The sequence below is a fragment of the Hyaena hyaena genome, unplaced genomic scaffold (assembly GCF_003009895.1).
Source record: "Hyaena hyaena isolate Hyena2069 unplaced genomic scaffold, ASM300989v1 scaffold_47, whole genome shotgun sequence".
NCBI classification, from domain to species: Eukaryota; Metazoa; Chordata; class Mammalia; order Carnivora; family Hyaenidae; genus Hyaena; species Hyaena hyaena.
In genome coordinates this window covers 75,628-96,312 of record NW_024080679.1, presented here as the reverse complement: position 1 = coordinate 96,312, position 20,685 = coordinate 75,628, and positions in this window count along the sequence as shown.

Below are 20,685 nucleotides of genomic sequence, written 5' to 3'. Positions count from 1 at the left end.
GAGACCCAATGGCATTTGTATGTTCTGAGCCGACCCCAGGACATTGGGCAATGGATGACCCTGATATAGGGTGCCTTCCCTTTCTTCTCCTATATCCCTTTCTCTCCTCTCCCCCTGGCACAATCAGTGAAGTGTCTGACTCTTGATCTCAGCTCAGGTCACGATCTCACAGTTTGTGAGTCCGAGTCCCACATCAGGCTCTGCGCTCATGGTGTGGAGCCTGCGTGGGATTCTGTCTCTCCTTCTCTGTGTCTCTACCCCACTGCGCTGTCTCTGAAAACAAACAAACAAATAAATAAAACAAAGTTATAGTCTCCCATCTTTCTTCCTTCTTTTCCTCCATCAAAACTTGATCTCAGGGAAAAAAAATTGATCACCAGCAACTTTAAGTCAACAAACATTTGTAAACTGTTCTCTCTCTCTCTCCCTAGGCAGGATTTTTCCTCATTGATTCACCACCCAGAAGGTGGTGCAAGTGCTTTGGAAGGAAGGGATCTTCTGGGGTCCTTGAGGTCACCCTCCGCCCCCAACGCCTCTGCTCTTCACCCTCTCCAGGAGGCTGGAGGCACAAGTGTATCTCCAAACGCTCCTCTCAGTAACAGGTGGAGGTTTGCAATCGTTGGGTACCAGCTACTGGAATTCCTGAAAAATGGCAGCAAATATCCATAAACAAACATTAGAGATGAAATACAAAATGCTTGGCATTTGGCATATTTTTAACACATTGTTTACCAATTTCTTGCCTCTTTGCCAGTTGTTAAGGTTGCCAAGTGTCTCTTCAAAATTTGGCCCGGCCCCCACCTCTCGGATTATGACCCTAGCTCAAGGAAAACATGATGTGACTTCAAACGAGCCAAATGTATACTTGCATTTGCCAAAGCATCCAGATTTTTATTCTACTCCTTTGTCAAACTTGTAAGGAAAGGGTGGCCTTAGGATGTGGGACAGACGCCTGGCTTTGACAGCTGAGAGGCAAAACAGGAATAGCAAGTATGGAACCTCTGAGCCAGCGTTCTGGGCTCTCTCTTCGAGGAAGGGGCTCTTCATCAATCTCAGCCTTTGCTCTCAGGGGGCAGGGACCAAGCCTCACAGTCCTTCCCACTGCAACCGTTTGAGAGTGGGCGCTCAGATCAAAAGTCTCATTAGAGTTTAACGTGGGCGCCCCGTGGGAAGGCCAGAGCCATCTACCAACTATGAAGTTCTTTAAGCCACCTACCAATCGCAGAGTAGGTGTTTCAAAAGGGGCAACTGGTTGCCCCTAAAACTCCTCTCCACTCCACTGGTGGCCGATGCCTAAAATTCTATCTCTAGACCATCCACCCCTAGAAGCCATAGCCTTGATGCCTGCAGGGCAGCTACTGTGCTAAGTGCTATGTTTACAGGAAGCAAGACCTTTGCTTTCTGCACTCAGCCTCTAATGGATAAGGTTTGAGAAGGAGCCAGGGGAAGAGAGCATGGAATGTTACATGCTTTCCCCTGTAACGAGAGCAGAAGGAAGGCTACGGGGCTACAGATTTCCCAGTCCTTCCTCAGGCTGGCCCTCGGTTGAAATAAGAGTCCCTGAGTAGAAGCTGACATTTCCCCCCAGAATCAAGGTACCCGCATCCCAACAGGATTTGGCCCCCCCTCCCTTTGGGCAGAAGAGAAGCAGATGCAAATATCTGCTGTGTAATCAAGTCACTGGAAAAATGTTAAGTATCAGTGTTGGTGCTATTGTTGCAAATTATAAATTGTTATTTTCTCCTTGTTATTACAAAATTATATGTTGTTATTCTCTCTGAAGGAGTGAGTGAGTATTACCTTTACAGGACAGAAACTCCCAGAATGCTATGTGACTGTGCCATCACCGGCCTCTTGTATTTCAAACCTAGAGTGGATTCTTTTTAACAACTCCCCTACCCTCCACACAGTGAGTTGAATAATAGCATGAATTTAAAGAAAAATCAGTCAGGGCGCCTGGGTGGCTTAGTCGGTTCAGTGTCCGACTTTCGCTTAGGTCATGATCTCACGGTTCCTGGGTTCGAGCCCCACGTCGGGCTCTGTGCTGACTGCCAGCTCAGAGCCTGGAGCCTGTTTCAGTCTGTGACTCCCTCTCTCTCTGACCCTCCCCTGCTCATGCTGTCTCTCTCTCTCTCTCTCTCTCCTAGAAATAAATAAAACATTAAAAAAAATTTAAAGAAAAATCAGTCACGGCAGGGAAAGAAAGGCAGGGAATGAAAATTTTCTTTTATTACACTTCACATACATAATCATGGAAGTTGAATAAGTAAATAATAGTACATTACCAAAAAGGGGGCGGAGAGTAAAGACATTTTTTTTCTAAGAAAAGGGAGACTTTTGCCTACATGTTGGTAACAAATAGAACATTACAGTTTTTGTTTTTGAGACTTCTACACATTTGACAATAGTTTCACCATAATTGATCCTGAATTCAGTCCCCTTCAAAAGGCATGCAGCCAGATTTGCCAACGTGTCACGTAGTTCATCGGGGAAGATCTTTTATTTAACTGCTAAAGTTTTCTCTTTTTAAAAATTAAAGTATAGCTGACATAGACTGAAGTTTTCTTTCCCCTGTAACAAGAGACATATAAGTAGTGAGGGAAAGCTTTAAGCCTAAAGATAAATTTGATGGATACCAATCCCATACCACAGCAAATTCTAGAAAGGGTAATACCTCCAGTTCACATCTTTGTTTCTTCAGGACCAATTCTAGCAGCTTTCAAGTGTCTTCACTGTGGAAAAACTCTCACTAAACACCCATCACCAGCAAATTTATCACAAATTTCTATTTGTATTTGGGTCTCAAGTTTTACATGTGCAAAAATCAGAGGAGTATCTAAAAGACAGCAAATAGGGGCTTGTCTGAGCCGTCGCATTCTGGTCCAATTCCTAGAGAAAGTGATTCGGGCTGCAAACACTGCCCTTTGAATTTCATCAGGCCAGCGCTTGTGGTCGCTTTTCCTAACGTTTCTTCCTTACATTTGATTCTTTTTTCTATTTCCTCACTTTTTTGTCCCCAGGAGTAATAGCCCTCTCCACAGTTTGTTTGCACTGATCTCAAGGAATCATTTTAAAGTGTTGTGTGCTTTGTTCAAGGTGGATTCTGCCAGTTTGCAAATATTTTTGAGTGGTTCCACACGACAGCAGAATTGAAGCCTCTCAACTTCGCATCTCCGTCTACAAGGGCTCCCATTGTTTGCTTCTCACACGCTATTTGGAAACAAAGGCATGTGGCAAGTTAACTTCCAAGGGGAAGACAGCATTTTTTTAAAGGATAAAGAATAAGAATGTGCTAATATAGGCTTGAGTGTATAGTGCTAAACTCAACAGTAAGCACAGGTGTCTAGAACTTAGACCAACAAAAGATTATTCGGGGCAGAATATTGGATCAGGAACGTTACTTAAGAATTGCCAGTGCAAGGCTATAGTGAAAAACAGACCAGCTTTTAGATGGTTTTGCTAACGTTTTAAAATTCTCTGCAGACAATGCCGCCCTCATCTTTTTTTTTTTAAATATTTTATTTATTTTTGAGAGAGAGAGAGACAGCATGAGCAGGGGAGGGTCAGAGAGAGGGAGACACAGAATCTGAAGCAGGCTCCAGGCTCCGAACTAGCTGTCAGCACAGAGCCCGACGCGGGGCTCGAACCCACGAACTATGAGACCATGACCTGAGCTGAAGTAGGACGCTTAGCCGACTGAGCCACCCAGGCGCCCCAGTGTCTCCCTCATCTTACTCCTTCACCAGGCAGAGCTCTCCCGCTGCATATCTTTTAACCCACAACCGTTATGCAGAAGGTTCACTTCCTCGAGATCTGGGGTTCAGATCTCAGGCACGCCCCCTTCTGCTCTCACAACCCACGGCTTCATGCTGTCCAGCTGGTTTCATTATATAGGGTTAAACAGATTGATTTATTTTTTTTAAATAAAGTGTATTTCTTTTGAGAGAGAGAATGCGGGAAGGGCAGAGAAAGAGGGAGGGAGAGGGGGAGGGGAGGGAGAGAGGGTCCCAAGCAGGTGCCACACAGCATACAGCCTGATGCGGGGCTTGAGTTCATGAACCTGAGATGAAATCAAGTTGGATGCTTCACTGACTGAGTCACCCAGCTGCCTCTAAACAGATTTAAGAACAGAAATCCCACAGGCTGATTTTCTCCTATTCAAGCTGCACCCCCTTACCTGGGAAGGGACCCACGGATATCAGAGTCCAGCTCCATTCCTTTGGGGTCAAGGGCAGCTGTTCACAGTGAATATGGGTTCCTCCTGGGCCTTCCCTCCGGCTCCCTGTACACCCTCTTCTTCCTGGCATCTAAAACTGGGGCTCTGGTCTCCTTTCAACCACTAATTACCTTCGGGATCCTGGAACAATGGCTGTTCTTCCTGCCTCCTCAGAGCAGACTTTCAACTGAGTCATTTCGAAGGCTCCTTCTAATGTCCTCGGGGGCTGGCTGTGAAGTCAGATGACCTTGGCCAGGGCTCCTGCACTTGATGCCAGTGCAGTGAAAGGTCAGCTCCTGGCGCCAGCTCTCTCAGACTGTTCCTTGTGGCCCATCGCGGGGCACCGCTGACCCTTCAGACTGTCACGTTTCTTTGTTTGGCCTCTTCTGAACCGTTGGGCTCTGGAGACTTCCAGATGTCTTTCTGTAACCATCAGAGCAGGAGTTCCTGGGTCGTGTCCTCCTCTGCAAACATTGTTGTTTGTCGTGGCACTGCCCTCAGAATGTGCCGGAATGATTTCTAGAAGACAACTCCAGGGGCGCCTGGGAGGCTCAGTTGGTTAAGCGCCCGACTCGTGCCTTCGGCTCAGGTCATAATCTCATCGTTTGTGAGTTCAAGCTCCACATCTAGTTCTGTGCTGACAATGGAGAGCCTGCTTGGGTTTCATTCTGTCCCTCCTCCCCCTTTCCCTCCTCCTCCTCCCTCCAAATAAATAAATAAACTTAAAAAAAAAAACCAAAAAACCCAACAATTCCCAGACCTGTGCTCCATTCACGCCACACACCAGCCTGCGGTGGCCGATAGGGGTGGAATGGTTATTCCCATTTTACAGATGGGGACCCTGAGCTGCTGAGGGTTGAAAGGCATTGTGCACATGGCAAAACTGGGACTGAAACACTCCCATCCCCGAAGACTTAGTTACTCCTCCAAACCCACTCCAAGGAGCTGAGCTCAGGCTTGGCCCAGGCGCAGTCACGGGGGTGAGTATAAACAGATCCCGTGTCTTGCCTCTAAGAATTTATGATTCAAAAATCACGAGATTTATACAGCGAGCATGAAGATATCTGTAGAAATAGAAAAAAGGAGTGATAGTATAGCAATCGCTTATTTTTATGACTTCGTATATTTTTATATCAGGACATAAAACCCTCTCACCTCTATCTGGCAACACATATTTAGGAAATGGGCCCCCCAGAAGCTATAGACCAGGGATGACAAATGTGTGGCGTGGGCCCTCATAGTCCCCGGGGACCTTTGTGGTCGATGGTGACTCCATCGGGGCTCTCTTCCCACTTAGCGCAGATGCGGCCTCAGAATCTTTCCCCACCCGGCATGCTACTTGGGTACATAACTGACACATGATTCCAGAGAGCGGGCCAAACTGGGATTTGCCATCCCTGCTACACATCTGAGGCTTCTTATTCTAGAAAATGTAAGAAGAGTGAAATTGGGTGGTCTGCTCTTTCAGTGGGCTGCTTCTTGGTATGTTTTCTCTTTTCTACCCACCTCCCCCCCCCCAACCTTTCCCCAGCCCCCAGACAAGTGCTCGGGTCAGCTGATTGCCGGGCGGTGGGTCACCATGGCTTGAAACAGAAGTTTCACACCTGAGATATATAAAACGTTTGCAGAGTGAGGGCAGTTTAGGACCTAAATGATTCCTTTGCAAGGCACACCTTCCCATCCACCCCTTGTAGAATTCCTGGGACAGGTGTTCTTGGTAAAAGACCCTGCCCCCCACCCCCCAGCCAGATGATTCTAATGTTCCCCACCCCCCTGAGAGTCACAGCTTGACGAATCTCTCAAAGATATGTGCCATTTCTCAGAGGACTGAGTCTTGAAGATTGAGTCAAGTTGCTTAGAAATTGTTGGAAAACTCAGGCATAGGAATACGTGGTGAGGGACGTATTTTGAGCACCAGCTATGTTCTTTATCCCCTTCCATGACATCCACTCCCCCACTGTCAACATTACTTACTTCCAGAACTCGACCCTAAAAGCCTCGAGCCCTGTGCTGGGTTGAATAATGCTTCCCCCAGATTTCACGTCCACTCAGAACTTCAGGATGTAATGAAGATAAGGGTGGAGGTGAGGACGTACAGGATTCAGGTGGGCCGTACATCCAATGAGCGTGTTCTTAAAACAGAAGAAGATGCACAGAGACGCAGAAGGTCATGTGACTGTGGGAGATTGCAGTGATGAGCTGCAACTGGGAAAAGCCACGGATAGCGAGCAACCACCCGAAGCCAGGAACAGGCACATAGGATTCTCCCCTAGAGCCTTCAGAGGGAGCGCGGCCCTGCCGGCAGCTTGATTTGGACTTCTGGCCCCTGAAACCGTGAGAGAATACATTGCTGTTACTTCTTTTTAAAAAAATGTTTATTTATTTTAAGAGAAGCGGGCTCTGTGCTGACAGCAGAGCCTGATTGCAGGCTTGAACTGACAAACCATGAGATCATGACCTAAGCCAAAGTTGGACGCTTGACCGACTGAGCCACTCAGGTGTCCCCTCCATTTGTTATTTTAAGCCACCAGTTTGTGGTAATTTGTTATAGCGGCCCTAGGAAATGAATATACCTTCCAAATGATAAATCTTCTCCCAATTCTTTAAAAAAAATTTAATGTTTCGTTATTTTTGAGACAGAATCTGAAGCAGGCTCTAGGCTCTGAGCTGTCAGCACAGAGCCCGACGTAGGGCTCAAACTCAGGGATTGAGAGGTCATGACGTGAGCCCAAGTCTGGTGCTTAATGGACTGAGCCACCCAGGTGCCCTTGCTCCCAATTCTTTACTCAGGCTCTGCTCTCAGGAGAAAGGAAACCCAAACCAAGCTATTACCCCTTCCTAGGTGTAAATCTCCCCGCACTGCAGATGGGGAGCCTGAGGCACGGTCAGTGAGCCACAGCGTGTCTGTGATTGTGAGCAAACCAAAGCCCACAGCAGCCCCGTGGGCTCAGTGGCCCAGCAAATGGCCTGAGAGAGACGGATGCAACAGTGTGGGCTACTGGGTGTTGGAAACAGGCTCCTAAAAATGCAAAACATGGGATCCTCTATGAGATGGTTGTAGACGGCGGGAAGAGCAGGGTGGGAACGGTCTCCACCTTTGTACTTTGGCTGAACAAAACTTTTTTTTTTTAATGTTTTTATTTATTTCTGAGAGAGAGAGAGACGGACAGACAGCGTGAGCAGGGGAGGGTCAGAGAGAGGGAGACACAGAATCGGAAACAGGCTCCAGGTTCTGAGCTAGCAGTCAGCACAGAGCCCAACACGGGCCTCAAACCCACGAACCGTGAGATCACGACCTGAGCCGAAGTCCGACGCTTAACCAACTGAGCCACCCAGGCGCCCCAGGCTGAATAGACCTTGGTTCAATCAGCAGACACCTGACTTCCCTCACGTGCTCCCTGGTTGTGAGAATGCAATTAATCAGGGCCTCCTGCCTGAGAAAACGGCTTTAACAATCTGCTGCTCAGAAGATAACCTAACAGTATTTCTCTTTCTCTTGTTTGATAATATTTTTCAAGGTACTGTTTACTATTTTCTGAGAGCTCCTAGATGCAACTTGTATTTCATCTTCAGGGAGAAAAATCCTCAAGTCTTCTCACCTTTTTCATAGTTTCCAACCATCATTGAAAATAATAGAAAAGCATTAGCCACCTATGCTGTATGTTTTCATAAACTGAAATAACCAGCTGGTCAATAATGTTTTATCCCCTTTGGAAAAGAAAAATACCTTTTCCAATAAAGAAGTGTCTTCATTACGGATGAGTTCAATCTTCACAGCATTGTTGATTTCCTGTTGGGAGGAGTAGGGGAAAGATCATTTTCAGAGCTCTGGTAGAGTCTTTTTTTCTTTTTACGTTATTTATTTGATTTTGAGAGGCAGACAGACAGACAAAGAATCCAAAGCAGGCTCCAAGTTGTCAGTGCAGAGCCCGAAGTGGGGCTCGAACTCACGAACTGTGAGATCATGGCCGGAGGTGAAGTTGGATGCTTAACCGACTGAGCCACCCAGGTGCCCCCAGAGAACTGGCTGGTTCTAAGCAGAACACCGTACAATCTCCTTGGACTCCCAGCCGGCAGGGACTGACATCTGAAAACTTCAGGAATGGAGGTATCAACAAAGGCCAATGCAGAGGAGGACGGAACATCCTCCGGCAGCGTCTTTGCATCCTTTGGGCCTTTGGTGTGCTGCCATTTCCCTCTACCTTCTTCCCCGGGACAGAGCTCACTTGTGCCCTTCTCATCTGCCTCTTGGCTCCTCTTATCTCTCTAGGGATGACTCAGAGGTGCTGCTAAGCCAAAGAATTTGTGCAGACGGGCATGGCAGCCATTTGATGTCTGTAGTAATAAAATGCAGATAGAGGGAGACCTTTGTGAGTCAGGAGAAAAGGCAGGGAGGCCCTTGGCCATGGGTTTCCAAGAAAGGCAGCAGCTCTGCCACGCCACACGAAGAGCTGGCTGGCCCAGATAGACAGAAATCTTGGGACTGCTCGCATCCCCTACCTGGTGGCCTGCCTCGCCCGGTAATAGAAGGAGCTGCACAGAACATGGCTGAAATGTTACTGCCTTCAACTGGGTTCTAAGAAGGGCCATTCTGTATTCTCCAGTTGTGCCCCAAACCTATGCTTTGTTTTCATGATTCCTGAACCATATTTTGATAAATTAGAGTGATTCGGAGTGTGTGTGGGGGGGTATATTCCAAATAGCGGTTGGTTTCTCCTGACCCCCACAGCCCAGGCATCACATTTCCCAGAATGCCATAGAAATTCAGTCGTGCAGAAGAATGGTACCTTTTAAAAGTCAGAAGAGGCCCAGGAAAATTGCCACAATGCAGGGTGGGGAGAGGGGTCGGTAGCCTCCGGGGTGCATGGATGGGGGAACGATCATGACCTGCTCTTGATCTAGACCCAGATCTTCTACAAACTATTAACTCCTAACTAACTCTCAGCTGCAGAGTCATTCCTCCCTGGAGCTCCAGTTAGCTCACCGGCAGGCTGGACAGGTGGTCCTCTGTGATCACCTGGGTCCCATCTCTTCCTAATATTTCCCAGTTAGCATCCAGGTTACCCTCAGACTGCTAGACAGATGTCCAATGGTCCTCTTGGATGGTCCAAGCTCCTCCCAGCCCTGAAAAGCTTGCAACAGACAAAGCAGAGACCTTCTAGCTCGCTTGGTCTTCCTTTCCCAAAGACCAAGCTTGCAAAACCGCCCCCACCCCCTTCCCGAGGAGTGGAGAAAATGAATCAGTTAGAAATAACAGGGTGACAGCTCAGGGCAGGGAGCAATTTATAAGGGGCACCTTTAGGAGGGCTGTTAGAGAAGATGGGGCCTGTGGATTTCCTCCCCATAAATTGTCACAAAGCTGTAGGCACAGACTAATAATCATGTTGTCTACGACACTGTGTCAACTGCAGCTGGAAAGGGGCGGGGAGAGAAAACTACTACCCTCAGCGTCCAATTATGCTATGATAACTGTTTAAATTTTATTGAGTAAATAATTATCTCTGGGAATTTAACAAGAAACAAAACACAGCATAACACCCATTAGTCATCTGTTGGAGGTTAAGGCTTTACTATATATTTAACACATGTTTTTTTTTGTTTTTTGGGGTTTGGTTTTTTTTTTTTTTTTTTTTTTTTTTGGTTTTAATTCAGCGCCCTGATTCAGCGTAAGGCGTGAGCTATTCATACCTCCAGGGGGTAAATGACTAGTTCTCTGGGTAAATTGGGTGTTTGTTTTCGTCTCTTCTCAGAATCTTTGTTTGGGGTTTTTAATTTATTTTGAACCAAAGGCAAGAAGGGAATAGAATCTGCAGGTGTCTGGGCGACCCACGTGGGAACCAGGTGTGGGGCGGGGGCGGGGGAGGGTCAGGTGGGGTTTCCGTGAGTCCAGTGCACAAGGACGCAGAGAGGTACATGAATGTCGCTTCGAACAAGAAGGGAGCCGTACAGCAGAGGTTTGACGCGCTGATTTGTCTTTTAAAAACGAGTAGTTAGTGAGCCCTCTTACAATGTCTGTGCCGGGCTTGAAACAAAGGCTCTGTGGACAATAATAGCAGATGCAATGTTAGGATAAAATGGAGAGTTGGGAGTATTTTTCCTTCTGATTGTAAGAAGTCAAATGAAAGCCTTATATGTGTGGCTGGTGTTGATTCTGCTGTCGAGTCAGGGGACGGCTCTCTCTAACTGAAAAGCTAAGGAACAGGCCATCTCGTGGGTGCTGTTCTCTGCCACAGGGTTTCCTCCTCTTGGTCCTGGTTACATCAGTGCACGTTTGGGGAGTTGAAATTGCCATGGCCTTGAGGCGCCTGGGTGGCTCAGTCGGTTAAGCGTCCGACTTTCGCTTAGGTCATGATCTTGCGGTTCGTGGGTTCGGGCCCCGCGTCGGCTCTGTGCTGACTGCCAGCTCAGAGCCTGGAGCCTGTTTCGGATTCTGTGACTCCCTCTCTCTGACCCTCCCCTGCTCATGCTGTCTCTCTCTCTTCTATAAATATTTATTTTATAAATAAAATAAAAATTAAAAAAAATAAAAGAAATTGCCATGGCCAGAAATGCCGGTGCTTATGGTGACTTGCAGCTAAATGGTAGCGCTCTGTCCTAACCCAGTGTGGGGCGGGGGGTTGGGGTTGCAGGGGGACTGTGGAGACTCTGGAAGGGAATGCTAAAGAATTCAGAGAGAGGATCCCTGGTGAAATCGGAAACTATGTATCATCCTTTGAACAAGTTTAGATAAAGTTGAGCCATGTGGTAGTGACAGGAAGAGAACTTTCATGAAAATGTTGAGCTACAATGGGTTTCCTCATCGGAGGGGCCCTAAAGAACCCTTATGTCTTGATTTTGTCTTGGGTTGCAACTGAGCCTAATTTCTTGTGGGAAAAGAAGAAAAAAATACATAGATTTTGTGTTTCCCTTCATCATTGTTGGCTAAGTCCTCTTGTTTGAGTCTGAATGTCCTGGGCATGTGGATTGATTGGCCTGGGTGCGAAGCTAGGTGCCCCTTCCCCGGCCAGCGCCCCTGTCCTCAGCTGCCTAGAGCACTTCCTGCCACACGGAACCTGCCTTGCCTGGGGGATCCCCCACCCCATACACACCCCGCCCCACGTAGGAAGCACCCTGTGACCCACTGGCCTCTAGGGTACAATGGCAGGAGGACATCAACACAGGACAGGACAGTTCTGCCTTGCAGTTTGTGTTCCAGATCTTTCTTCAGGTTGAGTGATGGCAGGTATCAATAATTCCTCAGAGAGTTTCGTGCTCTTAGAGGTCATGGTGGCCTTCTCACCGGAATCCTGCATTTAGGAGCAGAGGTCTGATGCTCTTGTTGCTGAGTATGGGGCTGAGGATTTACTCTAAGCTGTGTCAGGAGACTATTCTCTGTCCTTCTTGACCAGCTCACGCCGGTGTGTAGCTTTGTGGGGGACTGGCATGGGCAGCCGACTCTGGTAAAACAGCCCGGTCTCCAAGAAGAGAGACCAAAGCCAAAGCTCAAGGCAGTAATAACAAGTTTGATTTATAATGAGAACTATTTGTACATAATTACTAAAATACTGATTGCACATTCAGCAGTGTGCTTAAATTAAAGACAAACCAAATCTGGTGACAACACCAAAAGAATCTTCTTGCAAACAGTTACCATTTAGCCCTTTCCTGCAATAATCTGGTGGGATTTTATAGAGCGCGGTTCAATGTATTGAGCATTGCATGCAATGATTACGGCTCTTCATTATCCTTAAGGGGCTCCTGGTTGAAGGCATAAAACAGTTACAATGATACAGTGTCCGTTCTATGTAGTGCAGAGTGAAGTAGCAAGGATGAGAGTGCAAATGAATCTGGCAGAAGGAATCTGGGAAAATATCAAAGATGGACTAGAGGGGGAAGCAGACTCCAGACACAAGAGAAGAAGCATCACACAAGCCCAGATGGAAGGAGCCTCAGGGACTGCTCTCAAGTCACATTTTACAGCTAAATTCAAATATAAATTCATAACCATCAACTTCATATGGGCCTTTCAAGTGTGACTGCTGCCTGGCATATCCTCTCTTATTCTGCAAGCCTCCCAGGACCTGCCTCCCATTACCTCTTAGACCCCACCCCCCACTTTTCCTCCCACACTGACCTAGATCTGCTAAGGAGGTCAAATATAGCCAGTGTATTCTACCTCTAGGCCACTGTACTTGCTGTTCCCTTTGTCTGCAATGCTTTTCCCCCTTAATATTCTCATGGGTTGCTCCTTCATCCTTTTCAAATCTTTAACCACAAGTCAACTTCTCAGCGGGGTGTTTTTCTGTCCTTCCTATTTAAAATACAGCTTTACTCAAACTCCATACTCTCTATTCTCCTTCCCTGAGTTAGGCTCCCAAAATATCATGCTATGTATTTTACTGACTTGTTACAATCTATTCTGTAACCTGTGTGTGGGCAGTGACTTCTGCCTGTTTTATCCACCACTGTGGTCCCCCAGCCTAGAATGGTAGTTGACTTGTGGTAGATATTAGATACATATTTGTTCAAGGAATAAATAAAGTGACCTCCTCAGCTATATCTAATTTGCTGTTTCACCCACTCATCAAGGTGCATTTTTTTTAGCTTTTACATTTCTATTTTTCATTTTTTCACATTGACTTAAAAAAATTTTTTTTCAAAATCTTCTTGGTCAATTTTTTTTATAGTTTCTTATTGCTTGCCTATTTTTATGATCTTTTTTTTGGTCTTTATACATTGGACACATTGTTACTTTATATAGTTTTGCATCTGATCATTTCATTACCTACAGGAAGGAGGTTTCATTCCGTGACTCATAGTTTCTACTGAGTCTCACTCATGGTGGCCTGTTTGCTTGCAGCTTTCGTGATCTTTGATTCCGAACTCACCGGTTGACCCTAACTTGGGGGGAATCCCAAGGGCCTAAGATGGGGATGCTTTTATCCAGAGAGGATGTAAGTTTGCTTCTACCGAGGGCAGGGAGCCTATCTGGGTGAAATGCAGGAATCTCCATTTCCGCTTCCAATCACCTTTCGTGGCTTGCCTGTCCTTACACTCGTCATCATTACGTCATCATTACGTCACTACCACCATACCGCCCCACCCCTGGCAGCAGAGCTCCAAGGCAACCTGGCCTCCCCTATTCCCTTGTTCCCCAATGTTCCCACTCCAGGTTCATCTCCCTGCCCCCACCCCCGCCCCTTAACAGGATCTCAACAATGCAATAAAGAGCCTGCCTTACACCGGGTTCATCGTACCGAGTACAATACTGCTGCGCGGAATCCAGGGTCTCCCGCCCCCATGCACGTCTGCGTCATTACGCATCCTCGTTTGCCGAAGGTGGGGCCGGAGCGGTCTCATGACTCTTGCTGTCTCTCAAGCAGGGCACCTGGGAGCCGGTGTGCAGTAGCCAAGTCCCGACTCGCGGGTTGGTACGTAAACCTCCGCTCGGCCGCTCGGCGCGCGTCACGGCTGCGCCCCCTGAAGCGCGCGCTCCGGTTGCTGCGTCCGGCCGTTCCCGGTGATCCAGGCGCACGGCCCTCTGCAGCCCCGCGGCTTCCCGGCCCGAGGACGACTGCGTGTTGCTGGTACCGCTGCCGCCCACCACCACCTCCAAACCTGTTGCCAGCCGTGGTTCGGAGCGGCTGGGCCGGCGTCCCGGAGGCCCGTTTGTTTGTCCTAGAATTCATTACTCCTTGGCTCTGGTCCATCTGCCAGCGCGGAGTTATTTATATCAAATCGGAGGAGCCCTGGTGAGCTTCCCTGTGCTAACTCACATCCTCAGAATGTCTCGCATCCCCGAGGACTCGGCACGTGGGATCCTCGCAGGAAACCCTTCCCTGCCGACCCAGGGGGAAACTCCCGGTCTCTCTGGGAAGTGGCAGCTGGTGTGGCCATCTGCTTGGCTGATCGGGCCTTGCATTTCCATTAAGAGCTCTGGCCCACAGAACCTGCGGTGGAACTTGCCCAGAGAGGTCGTGACAGCTGAGTCACAGGGAATAGCGTTGAAACTGCAGTCCTGGGGAAGGGAGAGTGCCTCCCAGGAGTGGGGCCAGGGTGCTGAGTCATGTCCCGCAGCCCTGCATTACGTGCTGCGTGTCAAAGCTTCCAGAAGCAGGGGACACTGATTACAAGTCACCACTGCTCCCACCACCCCGGGGGGGGGGGGGAGGGGGGGCGTGTGCTGTTCTGGAAGCTCTTCAGTTCTGAGACTCAACAGTGCAGCCCCCCCTCCCGAGCCCCCCAGCCCTAGGGATGACTAACTGCGGTCAGTGTCCCGTTCCGGCTGTAATTCATCAGCTCTCATGTTTTCAACCCACATAACTTCATTGCAGCCAGCGTTTCACTGGGACACCCAGGAAGGGAAGGTCTTCCAATGTCCTGGCAGTGCTGTAACTCAATTAACAATTTAACACGAGTCCACAGGCACAGATCTCTACGGACATCAGATCAGCCTTGAAAGAAATCAGACTCGGAGTGGACATGGTCCAATGATCATTTTAAATGAAATGGACCAAATCATTGTTGGTGTTGAAGCAAGCAGCATCAGAGGCACAATGTGGGGGAAGGAGCCCACGAGAAAATGTCTGGCCTGGCAAAACATGGTGCTGAAAATAAGTTTTCGAATGAAATGTATTTATTGACAAGTGCGCCATGCTCTATCAAATCACTGTGTGGGGAATCTGCCCCTAAGAAGCCTGGCCCCATCCTATAGCCTCTGGGAAGGAGTTTCTGCCAGGGGAACATCAACATTGCACCACCAGGCCAGTGTTGAAATTCACTGGGTGCAGGGAGGTGGCTAGTGTGGGCGGTAAGTTTCAAAACAGTTTTGAAACCCCCACAGTGCCTGGTATCCTGGGTTCTGTGGTAGGCAGTCACTGGTGCTGTTTACCCCTCCACTGAGGGTAATTCTGATTCTCCTAGGATAAAAAGCCCATTTCTAGTTCCAGAAGAGCAAAGGAAGCCGTTTCTGGATCCGTCTCTTTTTCTCTTAAATGTAGCACTTGTCACAGACTGTTGTCATTGGTTAAATTTTTCCCGTGGCTCTAAAAGATTCCTTTGTCATTCTCTGAAGGTTAGTCAGAATAAATATTACAATTTGGACTTTAAGCTTAGGACAAGCAGATGTTAACTATTCTGTCACTTTTGTTTCTGGAGAAAGGTAAACAGATTGTGGTTTGTAGAAATTCCGCAAAGTTGATGGTGTTCTTTGACACGGAAACTGTTCTCGGGTTAGCGGTTTAGTCCAAAGAGAAAACAGTATAAGTAATCGACAACCCCCTTTTGTTCATTTGGGAACATTAAAAAAATTTTTTTAATGTTTATTCATTTTTGAGAGAGAGAGATAGAATGTAAGCAGAGGAGGGGCAGGGAGAGAGGGAGACACAGAATCCGAAGCCAGCTCCAGGCTCTGAGCTGTCAGCACAGAGCCCGATGTGGGGCTTAAACTCACGAACCGCAAGATCATGACCTGAGCCAAAGTCGGACGTTTCACCAACTAAGCCACCCAGGTGCCCCATTTGTGAACATTTTAAAGGATTTTTGTTTTCATTCGATTTTCATCGATTTACCAGGAATAAAAACAAAAACCTTTGAAATTTGAGTGCTGTATCTGTTTTTCCCCTGTTCCCAAGCTTTCAACATCCTGCTCACCCTCTTAGTTATTGGCAATTGATCTGATTTCACCCAGAAAACAGAAGAATTTAGCAAAGAACTCTTAAGGTACCACATCCCTTGATCTCGTCTCCCTGCATCTATCCCCATTTACTTCACCTTCTCTGGGTCTGTCCTTCCTCCCAGTACAAAGTATCTCCTTCCTTCCCACTGTTCAAAACTGCTCCTGTGGCTATTTGCTCGCCTTTTGGCACTGGGTCCCTCCTGTGAGCACACTAATTTGCTCTTATAGTTCCCATCTTTAAAAAAACAAAACAAAACAAAACCATTGAGCCCACATGCCCCATAGGCATAGTCTCATTCATTACTCTGCCTCCCTTTACAGCAACTTCTCTACACGGGCCTGTTTCCACCTCCTTTCCTTCCATTTTCTCCTGAACCCACTCAAATACAGTGAAGCCTCTCTGGACAAAGTCACCACCATGGTTCCCAGCGTCAAAGTCAGTGGTGCTGTCCAGTGTCTGGGTTGAGGAGGGTGTCTGCATCAGCCCAGTTCTGTGGAATGCTTTGGGGTATCCTTCCTGCTTCAGAAACCCTCGTCCAAGCCTGATTCTCTGACTCTTTCAGCATTGATGGCACTCTTTCAGTAAATTCCATTTCAGTTTAAATTAGCTAAGAACTGGTTTCTCGGGGGAGTTAGACTGGGTTCTCCGGGGTCATTCCTAAAATACGGCACTCTGGGAGATTTGCCTGGGCCCCTCACCCATAGGACGGGGACGAGGGGAGGGGAAGGTGGTGGTTCTGTCTGCTGGTGGCTAAAGAATGGCCGGTCACCACCACCCAGACACATCAGCCACTTCCCCCAGTGCTGCCCCTGGGTGATGACTTTTCCCCTCTCAGGGATGATCATGATACTCCTCTGTTCAAATTTGTCCATTCAAAAATGAGGTGAACAGGGGCGCCTGGGTGGCTTAGTCGGTTAGGCGTCCGACTTTCGCTTAGGTCATGATCTCGCGGTTCGTGGGATCGAGCCCCGCGTCGGGCTCTGTGCTGACTGCCAGCTCGGAGCTTGTAGCCTGTTTCAGTCTGTGACTCCCTCTCTTTCTGACCCTCCCCTGCTCACTCTCTCTCTCTAGAAATAAATAAAACATTAAAAAAAAAATTAAAAAAAAAATGAGGTGAACAACCTCAAAAGCAAACTAAGCCAACAATATGAACACGCAGGCCTTCGCAGAAGCAGCCCCAATAGCCAATAAACACATCCTAAAACGCTAAAAGTAGTAATTGAGGACCTGCCAGTTACAATCCATCAGATTAACAAGATTTTAAATCGGTACTACTGAATCGATGGGACTATAGACGGTGGGCGCCTGAAGACACAGCTCTCTTGAAGAGCAAATGAGCAATATCTACAAAAGTTAATGCTGCGTAGACATTTTGGCCTCAGCTGTAGAGAAAGCCAGAGGAAGTCGCCCAAGATTGTGTACAAGAATATATGTGGCATCGTTGTTTTTAATCATGAAAAATAAGAAACCGCCTAAATCTTCATCATTAGAGATCGGATACATAAGTGGCATTTACATATGAAGGAGTATTAAACAGCAAAAATGAATGAACCTGAGGGCCATGCTCAACACGAGAGAGTTTCGTGGACAGCATGTGGAACAAAAAAGCAAGTTGCAATAAGAAGCATTCAGTGTCCTTACAAAAGATCAAAGAAATATGAGAGGCAAGGTTGTATTTTGCTTAGGGATACATACCTACGTAGCAAAGTTTAAGGAAATACATGGGAATGATAAACACTAAATGATGAATCACTGCTTTTGCAGTGGGTGTAGGGGTGCAAAGGTGGAAAGAAGAGAGCGTAATAATGAGCAAAAGGCTCACTCTGTTTATTATGTTTTAGGTAATAAGTGGGTTGTGGGTATACCTTCCTAAAGTATCTAAACTCTTTCATTGTAAACACTTAGTGAAACAAAGGGATTAGGAAAGGGTTTGCCAGAGAGGTTTTTGCAGGTCAGTTGGGGACATCTGTGGGTCCTGCAAACACTGATTATTTTCTAGAAGTGGCCTCAGGATCAATCTAAGGGCTGATTGGCCAACATTCCCTCCAATATCCCCCAGTTTCCTGGTTCATGAAATAATGGTTCTGTTCATTGTAAATATCTGCCTCCTGCAGCATTTTTTACGTGATTTGTTGAGAAGAAATGTGAGCTGCTAACTATGACTTTGGTTCACTTCATTTCCTCCTTTCCCGTCTCCTTCTTGTTATGATTGGGTCTATTTAGGAAAAAAACAACAGGTAACTGATTTCTGGCAATGCTTTCTTCTCTCTGAGCTCTTGGTCTCGTGCTTTCTAGCTTTCCACAGAAGCAGTGGGGGAAACATATCCGAAGCATTTGAGTAGGAGAGAGGGTGCTGCCATTGTGGGCTTATCAACGTCATTGTGTCTTAACAAAACCGATGGGAATGTCCTCTCTATATTCCCTCCACAGCAGGACAATGGCCTTTTAACTCCATGAAGAACTGTCCCCCAACATGTTGGGCAATTGTAATATCACGTAAGACAACACTAGGATGTGCAAAGGACATGGGTACAAATTCCCTGGAAATAAACTGCTAGTGCTTATCAAGATCCTTTCAAATGTTCATGCCCTTTAATATAGAAATCCCACTTTTCGGAGCGCCCGGGCGGCTCAGTCGGTTAAGCATCTGACTCTGGGTTTTAGCTCCAGTCATGATCTCACAATTCATGAATTCCAGCTACCTGTCAGGCTTCACACTCACAGCACACAGCATGGAACCTGCTTGGGATTCTCTCTCTACCCCACCCCTGTGTGCACATGCACTCTAAATAAATACATAAACAAACTTAAAGGAGTAGATTAACCCTCTCTCAAATGCCAAAAAATTTTTTTAAATCCCACTTTTAGAATACTAAACAAAGGAAGTCATCAAATGTTATCAGATATTTATGCCCCCAAATTACCAAACCTAAAGCTCCCAAACAAGGGACAATTAATAAAATTGTAGGAAATCCTAGCAATGTACAATTCAGCAGCCGCTGAATATGATGTGCATAAGAGATCATTGTAATAGCACTTTAACTGGAAGAAGCAGGATATAAAAATGTAACCTATCATATCAACTCTATTCTATGAATTGGCCCACCATCTATCTGTATAGACAGATACATAGGAGAAAATCAGAAATAAAATATATAGGAATATTAGCAGTAATGCTCTCTGGGTAAAAAAAAGGGGGGGATTATACATAGCAATTAAAAAACACACTTTTCTGATTTTTCCAAAGTTGTCTACAATGACTATGTATTACTTTAAGGATGAGGGGAAAGGTTATTAAAAGCACTCAGCATTGAGAAATAGGTATACTAAATGGAATAGAGAGTGTTCTTCTACAATCCTCTCCTGGGCCTCCTCGTCACTGGCTGTAAGCAGAGACCTTAATATCCCCTCCTTGGGGGTAGGAAAACCCAAGACGTAGTTGAGCAGTTGCTGTAGGCTGATTGTGGACAACATTGTGAGATTTACCTCCACCAGGTTCCCACCTCAAATACCAGAGAAAAATGGCCTTCTGCATTAGGCAGGTGGGGGAAGCGAGGAGGACCCGTTGTGAAATAGGCCAGTGCAGTTTGGAACACGGCCTGCCCTCAGGGAAGACTGGTCAACCAGAGCCACGCCTGCTGGCTGGCTGACCAGCACCTGACTGACCTGGGGAAGGGAAATGCCCAACTCTGGCTTGTTCACACCAGCCTGATCCACGTAAGGGGGAGAAGAAAGCTGAGAAACACGTGTGTACTTCACAGCCCAGACACACAGGCTCCCCGAAGACCGACATCTGTCACAGAGCTGTGGGGTACTTCCCCTTCCCTGCACCACATTGTAAAGGCCCATTTACATCCGTTCCTCTTACCCCAGACACCATACATACCTGGCTACCCAGAAAAAAATTATAGGGCATATTAGAAGGTAAAAGAATACGGTTGGAAGAGACAGACATGGCAGCCATGTTGGAATTATCAGACTGAGAATTTTAAATAACTGGTGAATGTGCTGAGGGTGCTAAAGGATAAAGTCAACAGAATGTAAGAACAGACAGGCCATGTTCGCAGAAAGATGGACATCCTAAGAAAGACCCAAAAGAAATGCTGCAAATAAAAAATACTATTAATAGGGGTGCCTGGGTGGCTCAGTCGGTTAAGCATCTGAGTCTTGATCTCTGCTCAGGTCATGATCTCACGGTTTGTGAGATGGAAACCCGCATCGGGCTCTGTGCTGACAGTATGGAGCCTGCTTGGGATTGGTTCTACATAAAGAACATTGAGGAAGGAATAAGCAAAGATAACACACTTTTATTTTTTTATTTTTTAAAAGGTTTTTAAAAATGTTTATTTGTTTTGAGAGCGAGTGAGCGAGCGAGCAAGCAGGGGAGGGGCAGAGAGAGAGGGAGACAGAAACTGAAGCAGGCTACAGGCTTCAGGTTCTGAGCTGTCAGCACAGAGCCCAATGCGGGGCTGGAACTCGTGAACCGTGAGATCATGGCCCGCAGAAGTCAAATGCTTAAATGACTGAGCCACACAGGTGCCCCTAATTTTTTGTTTCTAACCGAACATACACGGATAACATTTTGCTCAATATAATAATGGCAACAGTGTATTCAACTTTATATACTTATATATAAGTGAAATGAATGAAGGCAAGGGACAAGCAGAAAGATTTAGGATTGTTTTGTTATTACAAGGCACTCACACTGCCTGTGAATTGGTATAGTATTATTTAAAAGTGGAGTTGGATTTGTTATAAAAATATATTGCAAATTCAGGGCAAGCAGTAAAAAAGTTTAAAAAAGAAGTAGAA